This window comes from Ovis canadensis, chromosome 6, assembly GCF_042477335.2.
Source record: "Ovis canadensis isolate MfBH-ARS-UI-01 breed Bighorn chromosome 6, ARS-UI_OviCan_v2, whole genome shotgun sequence".
In the NCBI taxonomy this organism is placed as follows: Eukaryota; Metazoa; Chordata; class Mammalia; order Artiodactyla; family Bovidae; genus Ovis; species Ovis canadensis.
In genome coordinates this window covers 112,605,544-112,614,101 of record NC_091250.1, presented here as the reverse complement: position 1 = coordinate 112,614,101, position 8,558 = coordinate 112,605,544, and positions in this window count along the sequence as shown.

Below are 8,558 nucleotides of genomic sequence, written 5' to 3'. Positions count from 1 at the left end.
TCGGAAGGGTTGTGGGAAGCAAGATTATTGAGTGTGGTAGACAAAAGAATAGCTCTCCCAAAAGTTCATATTCTAGAACCTAGGAAGATATTATACATGCACTAAAGGACTTTGCAGCTGTGACTAAGGTAAGGATCTCAAGATGAGGAGGTCATCCTGGATTACCTGGGTAAGTTGCATGTAATGACAAGGGCCCTTATAAGTGAAAGAGGGAATCAGGAGGGTCAGAATCAGAGACAGCTTTGAAGATGCTAAGCTGCTGGCTTTGAAGATGGAGGGGACCATGAGCCAAGAAATATAGAAATTTCCAAAAGCCTCAAGAGGGAAGGACAACAGATTCTCCCTCACAATCTCCAGAAAGAACACAGTCTTGATAACACCTGATTTTGGCCTGCTGCTGCTACTGCTGCTAAATCACTTCAGTTGTGTCCGACTCTGTGTGACCCCATAGACGGCAGCCCACCAGGCTCCCCTGTCCCTGAGATTCTCCAGGCAAGAACACTGGAGTGGGTTGCCATTTCCTTCTCCAATGCATGAAAGTGAAAAGTGAAAGGGAAGTTGCTCAGTCATGTCCAACTCTTCGTGATCCCATGGACTTCAGCCTACCAGGCTCCTTTGTCCATGGGATTTTCCAGGCAAGAGTACCGGAGTGGGATGCCATTGCCTTCTTATACTGAGACCCATTTCAGAGTTCTGACCTCAAGAACTGTAAGAAAATAAGTGTGTGTTGTTACCTGGTTTAAAGCATTGCCTTTGTGATAATTTGTTACAGCAGCTTTAAGAAACTGATACACTGAGGGTCAAAGAAATAACTGAGGGAATTTAAGGAAGAGCTATATATAATATAGGGCTTCCCTGGTGGCTCATACTGTAAAGAAGCTGCCTGCAGTTCAGGAGACTGGGGTTTGATCCCTGGGTGGGGAAGATCCTCTGGAAAATGGAATGGCTACCCACTCTAGTATTCTTGCCTGGAGAATTTCATAGACAGAGGAGTCTGGCAGGCTACAGTCCATGGAGTTGCAAAGAGTCGGACACAGTATATGATATAATGGAAGAAGTCTTTGCTTAAGGTGAGAGAAATTATTAGCCATAAGGTGAGAGAGACTTTAGTTCCTAGCACCAAAGAAATGATGCTTTCAAATTGTGGTGCTGGAGAAGACTCTTGAGAGTCCCTTGGACTGCAAGGAGATCAAACCAGTCAATCCTAAAGGAAATCAACACTGAATATTCATTGGAAGGACAGATGTTGAAGCTGAAGCTCTGATACTTTGGTCACTTGATTCAGTTCAGTTCAGTTCAGTTGCTCAGTTGTGTCCGACTCTTTGCAACCCAATGAATTGCAGCACGCCAGGCCTCCCTGTCCATCACCAACTCCCAGAGTTCACTCAGACTCACCTCCATCGAGTCCGTGATGCCATCCAGCCATCTCATCCTCTGCCTTCCCCTTCTCCTCCTTTCCGCAATCCCTCCCAGCATCAAAGTCTTTTCCAATGAGTCAACTCTTCGCATGAGGTGGCCAAAATACTGGAGTTTCAGCTTTAGCATCATTCCTTCCAAAGAAATCCCAGGGCTGATCTCCTTCAGAATGGACTGCCTGGATCTCCTTGCAGTCCAAGGGACTCTCAAGAGTCTTCTCCAACACCACAGTTTAAAAGCATCAATTCTTTGGTGCTCAGCCTTCTTCACAGTTCAACTCTCACATCCATGCATGACCATAGGAAAAATCATAGCCTTGACTAGACGGACCTTAGTCAGCAAAGTGATGTGTCTGCTTTTGAATATGCTATCTGGGTTGGTCATAACTTTTCTTCCAAGGAGTAAGTGTTTTTTAATATCATGGCTGCAGTCACCATCTGCAGTGATTTTGGAGCCCCAAAAATAAAGTCCGACACTGTTTCCACTGTTTCCCCATCTATTTCCTATGAAATGATGGGACCGGATGCCATGATCTTTGTTTTCTGAATGTTGAGCTTTAAGCCAACTTTTTCACTCTCCTCTTTCACTTTCATCAAGAGGCTTTTGAGTTCCTCTTCGCTTTCTGCCATAAGGGTGGTGTCATCTGCATATCTGAGGTGATTGAGATTTCTCCCGGCAATCTTGATTCCAGCTTGTGTTTCTTCCAGTCCAGCATTTCTCATATAAGTTCCTGCATATAAGCATTTCTGCATATAAGTTAAATAAGCAGGGTGACAATATACACCCTTGACATACTCCTTTTCCTATTTGGAACTAGTCTGTTGTTTCATGTCCAGTTCTAACTGTTGCTTCCTGGCCTGCATACAGATTTCTCAAGAGGCAGGTCAGGTGGTCTGGTATTCCCATCTCTTTCAGAATTTTCTGCAGTTTATTGTGATCCACACAGTTAAAGGCTTTGGCATAGTCAATAAAGCAGAAATAGATGTTTTTCTGGAACTCTCTTGCTTTTTCCATGATCCAGTGGATGTTGGCAATTTGATCTCTGGTTCCTCTGCCTTTTCTAAAACCAGCTTGAACATGAGGAAGTTCACAGTCCAAGTATTGCTGAAGCCTGGCTTGGAGAGTTTTGAGCATTACTTTACTAGTACGTGAGATGAGTGCAATTGTGCAGTAGTTTGAGCATTCTTTGGCATTGCCTTTCTTTGGGATTGGGATGAAAACTGACCTTTTCCAGTCCTGTGGCCACTGCTGAGTTTTCCAAATTTGCTGGCATATTGAGTGCAGCACTTTCACAGCATCATCTTTCCGGATATGAAACAGCTCAACTGGAATTCCATCACCTCCACTAGCTTTGTTCGTAGTGATGCTTTCTAAGGCCCATTTGACTTCACATTCCAGGATGTCTGGCTCTAGATGAGTGATCACACCATTGTGATTATCTGGGTCTTGAAGATCTTTTTTGTACAGTTCTTCTGTGTATTCTTGCCACCTCTTCTTACTATCATCTGCTTCTGTTAGGTCCATATCAGTTCTGTCCTTTATCGAGCCCATCTTTGTATGAAATGTTCTGTTGGTATCTCTAATTTTCTTGAAGAGATCTCTAGTCTTTCCCACTGATTAGAAGAACCAATTGGAAAAGACCCTGATGCTGGGAAAGACTGAAGGCAAAAGGAGAAAAGGGTGGCAGAGAATGAAATGGTTAGATAGCATCACCAACTCAATGAACACGAGTTTGTGTAAACTTTGGGAGACAGCGGAGGACTGGGAAGCCTGGCTATCTACAGTCCATGGGGTTGCAAAGAGCTGGACATGACTTAGCAACTGAACAACAACAGAAGTAGAATTGCAAGTGGGCTGTGCATAATCGTAATTAGAAGAAATTGTGAAAGATAGCCCTCTAGAATGGTTTTACCAGTCTAATATCCTACCATTGCCCCAGAATTTAAGTTCCATGAGAGCAGGGCTTGTATTTACCTTGTTCCACAGTGGGTGTTCACTGTCTAAGTACAAGAAAGTGGAGGTGAGAAGAGGGCTTCCTCCAGAAGGGGGCTTCATCTGGCCATTTTAGGGCACCACATTGGGGAGAAGTACCAAGAGTGTGAAATAACGGACTGCACGCTAAACTGAATAAGAAGCAGGGTAAAGACAGGGCGAAAAGAAAATGAGAGTCAGCGAACTAGAGGTCACTTTAAGGTTAAATGCACATGAAAAGAAAATAACTGAGCAAATAAGCTTGAAGCGTAGAAAGTTGGGGTCACAGAGTATAAGGGCTTATCTCAGCCCAGGTTCTCTAGGAAACAGAGCCTGAGGTGATGCTCACGTGCTAATTCGTAACAATGGGGTGTAATCCTAAGGGCACAGGAGTGAGAAACAGAAATCAGGGAGAGAAGGAGAAAAAGCAGATTCAAGGTGATGTATTACCAGTCTGTCCACAGCCTCTCTGGAAAATGAAGCTGGTTGCTGAGTCATGCTTGGGAAGCCAGAAGTAGAGAACCTCTGCATCTCTGAACAGCTCCTGGGTGGGCAGAAGGGTCAGCAATTACCTGCGGGCTTCTTCCTGGCTCCTGTCTCTCAGTGGTCAGAATCAGCTCCACGGGACATTCATCCTACTGTATCTCTAGGGTGTGTTTGGGGCCCCTCCAGGCAGCTGCCAGGGCAGCCAGAACTTCTGTGGGTCCAGTTGTTAGGGGAAGCACACTGAGGGAAACTTCCCACCCTGGCCAGGCACCACACTAACCATTTGCATGAGTTATTTTATGACAGGAGATCCTGATAAGGAACACGAAACTAATAAACCACCCTGCAACTGGAAGACTTCAGAAAAGGTCAAAAGGAGATGCCATGTGTCCGACCACCTCCCAGAATCCTTCTCGCTGGCATCCATCCTGGCTGAGCACAGGGAAGGACCCTGAGTCAGAATGACTGGCAGAAGACAACCTGGAAATTAATCCTATCACCATTACACCTGAGACTTCAAGCCGTGTGGCAGAGCAGTGCTCCTGGGTTCCCTCAGCTTCCTGTTCTCCGCCTGGTGCCCCTTCCCAATAAAGGCTCTTGCTTTGTCCGCATGTGTGTCTCTTTGGACAATTCATTCCTGAATGTTAGACAAAAGCCCACTTTAGAGCCCTGGAAGGGGTTCCTCTGCCTGCAATACAGTCAGCTCAGACCTGGGAGCTGGAACCACTGAGGCACTGTAAGGTGGGTGTTACGGTGGCCATGCTGGTCTGGTCTTCCCTCCAGAGGAGGCTGAGGTCTACAGCAGTGTTCACTGGGGCCTTACAACTAGAGGAATGGCATGGGACACTGCTGAGCCACTGTGTCTGAGAAGACAGGTGGAGAGCTAAAGCCTTGGGGGCAGAGAGGGCCCAGTTGATCTGAGACGCATACTGTACGTCCATGATTTTAGAGGAGATTCCAGGTCTAACTGTGGCAGTGAATGCCTGAAGTTGAGTGGACACAAAGGTTATTAGAGGAAAAAAAGTGATGGATAAATGTTCCCCATGGATTCTGAAATAGCACAGGACATGGGATGTCAAACAGTGTAGCCTGGTGCCTAGTTAGAGCACTGGCTACACCCACAACTAGAAAAAAAAAAAATCACTACTGAGGAATGTCAGTGCACTCGGGACTGAAACTCAGAACATGCAGATAAAAACAGAACATTAAATGTATTTATATGTTGGTCTTTTGTAGTAAAATTCATCATTACCTGTTTGTTAACTAGGTAGGTTATTGATTTCTAAATTGTGCTATTTTTCCAAACAACTATCTTTATTCCAGAAGGAAAATCAAGAACACATTTCAAATTCTTTCTATAGAATTTTAGAACCTTAAGTACAATTCTGCTGGGTAATAAGTCATAACTCTCTCTATCCCTAGGATTTGGACTTTCAGTGAGTGCTGTGAGACTCAGCAGAGACAATCAGATGTGAACCATGCCCTCCAGGTGTTTACAGTCAAGTAGGGGAGATAAGAAATGCAGATAGACAACTTCAATGGAAAGCAGAGATACTTTGGCCACCTGATGTGAAGAGTCAACTGACTGGAAAAGACCCTGGGAAAGACTGAAGGTAGGAAGAGAAGGGGGTGTTAGAGGATGAGAGGGCTGTATGGCATCACTGACTAAATGGACATGAGTTTGAGCAAACTCTGGGAGATAGTGAAGGACAAGGAAGCCTGGTGTGTTACAGTCCACAGGGTTGCAAAGCATTGGACACGACTGAGAGACTGAACAACAACAAGGAAGGGATAGCTGAGTGCAGTTCTGAAGAAAGGGAATACCCTGAGAAGTGATGAGAAGAGAGAGAGAGAGCAAAGAAGGAAGGGATGGAGGGAGCTAGGGAAGAAAGGATGGAAGAAGGGGCTAAAGACAGAATCCAGGGAAAGCTCAGGATGAGCGGGACTAGGTAAAGGAGGAAGGTCAGTTCAAAAAGGGGAACACGTGTAGGATCTGGCTGCTCCTTAGAGGGGCCTGGAAACTGCCCTAATGCACGTGAGTCAACAGGCACAAGGCTCATCCGCCTCCCCACTGGCGATCAGCAGGGAGGCATCTGGCAAATTTGAAGCCATGGTCCTCTTGCAGAGGTGCACCAAGCCTGACTGTGTGATGTGAGTAATCGATTCCCACAGGGTTCTTTCTCAAGTCTCTGTGTGCGTGTGTTAGTTGCTCAGTCGTGCCCGGCTCTTTGCAACCCCATGGACTGAAACTCACCAGTCTCCTCCATCCATGGGGTTTTCCAGGCAAGGATACTGGAGTGGGTTGCCATTTCCTTCTCCAGCTAGTTTTTGTGTTTTATTTTATTTTTTGTTGTTGTTTAATAAAGACTTGTTTATTTATTTACTGGCTGTGGTGGCTCCTTGTGGCTGCTCAGGCTTTCTCTAGTTGCAGATGGCGGGGACTACTCTTTGCTGCAGGCTTGGACTTCTCATTGCGGTGGCTTTTCTCGTTGCAGACCGTGGGCTCTAGAGCTTGGCCTGAGTAGTTGAGGCTCCAGGGCTCTGGAGGGCAGGCTCAGGAGTTGTGGCGCACAGGCTTAGTTGCTCCGTGGCATGTGGGATCTTCCTGGACCAGGGATCAAACCAGTGACTCCTGCATTGCAAGGTAAATTCTTAACCACTGGACCACCAGGGAAGACTTTTGTTTGTTTTTTTTTCTTAAGAAAATTGAGATAGTAGATTAAAAAGTAGTAGATTAAAAAGATAGTAGATTAAAAAGTAGAATTTGCGAGGTGGGGGGTGTTGCTTTTTGCTTTATGAAAAGACTTGAACTATGTATATCCCAAAGATACAAGAGTTAACATAGAAAGTCCCTGCTCTGATGTCGAAGAAAGGAGAGAGACTAGCGGACAAGTCTTTACCACTTGAGGCAACACACTGCTGTGGTCATATATCCACTATTCTGCAGAATTAGAGCAAATTCTCAGAAGGAAGGGCTTCCCTGGTGGCTCAGCTGATAAAGAATCCGCTTGCAAGGCAGGAGGCCTGGGTTTGATCCCTAGGTTGGGAAGATTCCCTGGAGAAGCAATACTGAAGTGGGTAGCCACTCCAGTATTCTGGCCTGAAGAATTCCACGGACGGTATTGTTCACGGGGTCATGTCCGTACATGGGATGCAACTTAGCGACTTTCACTTTCACTCAGAAGGAATAAACAGCTTTGAGGTGAAGAAAGGGATTGTGAGCTGCAGGGAGGTTTGCAGAAACACGATGTTGGAATCAACTGGCCCCGTTTCATAAACATATCAAGGATGCTGGTCCCTGGAAAGCAAGAATGTCAATGGCAAATAGTAGTATTTTTCTTGGGTTAAGCTTTGGGAACGCTGCAGTGAAAGAAGGGCACAGTGACTAAGGTTCTGGCTTCTGTAACTGAAATGATTGCTCATGAGGTCAGTGTAGTGAGACATGCAAGCATGCGGATGATTGAAAGAAGATGGAAGGGAGCAGAACCAAAGAGACAGGGAGAAATGAGCAGGAACCAAGATGGTGGCTGTACTCCTCTCATGTCCTCAGAAGGGCTTCATCTGGTGGCATATAGGAGAGAGCTCAGCTTGCACTGAGGGATGCTCTGAATTGAGCTCAAATGTTGTGATCTGACGGGGTGGTCAAGTGCCAGGGCAACTACAGAGTCTCCAGTGAGGATATTTATCCCAAGAGAACAGGACACTGGCTAGATGAACCTGTGTGCAGAGCCTTGGGAGTCTGAGTTCAGGAGAAGTAACCTGTTCCCAGCTCAGTCCCTTGGATGCAAGTCCATGCAAGAAAAAAAGAGTAGGAGAAACCGATTTCTCTAAAACACCGAAGTTGGTGGAGAGCTTCTCTCCGTGTAACACAAAGATGGGCATTTTACCCTACCACACCTCAAGCCAGCTCCAAGATTTGACACCCCAGCACTCTGGTGACAAAGCTTGGCATGGACTGTGACACCCTGCAGGGCAGAGGTACACCCAGGACTGGAGGGTTTATTCATGAACATGTGTTCTGCACTAACCAGTGGGCCCAGAAGAAACTTGGCAGAGGCAATCTGTAGCGGGTCCTGCTCCTCAGTCAATGGCAGGGAAAAGGCAAATGGATTCTGGCATTTCATTGTCTCCATAGGGGCAGAAATCAAGATTTTAGGTTCTGGAAAAGGCAAGTGGATTCTGGTGTCTCATTGTCTCCATAGAGGCAGAAATCAAGATTTTAGGCTCTTGAATCAAATCAATTGGCTCTGAGACGTCTAAACTTTGTAAACTTGATCATGTTATTTAGCTGTTTGAGCTGGCTTTCACTGGTACACTTAACTTTTGGGGGTCACGTAGCAAATTGCATGTATACCTCTAACACGTGGCGCAGTCAGACTGCACATAGGATTTCCGTCTGCCTGAAGTTGTATCCCCCTCACTCCTGGCTGACTCTTACTCATCTTCAGTTTTAAATGTCATTTTTTTTTTTTTCCCTGAGACATCATCCCTGAGCTCCTGTAGCCGACTCTAGATTGGCTCCCCAACATCCATTGCCACCTTCTCCTTTTTATTTAGGTATCCACTCCTCAAAGAAGGCAGTCCTGAAAAGTTCAAGGGCACATCCTGAAGAGCCTCAACCAATCACAGTAATGCCCCCTCCACCCCCGGCCCCCTTCCCAGCATTCAGACGTGGGTATGTGATT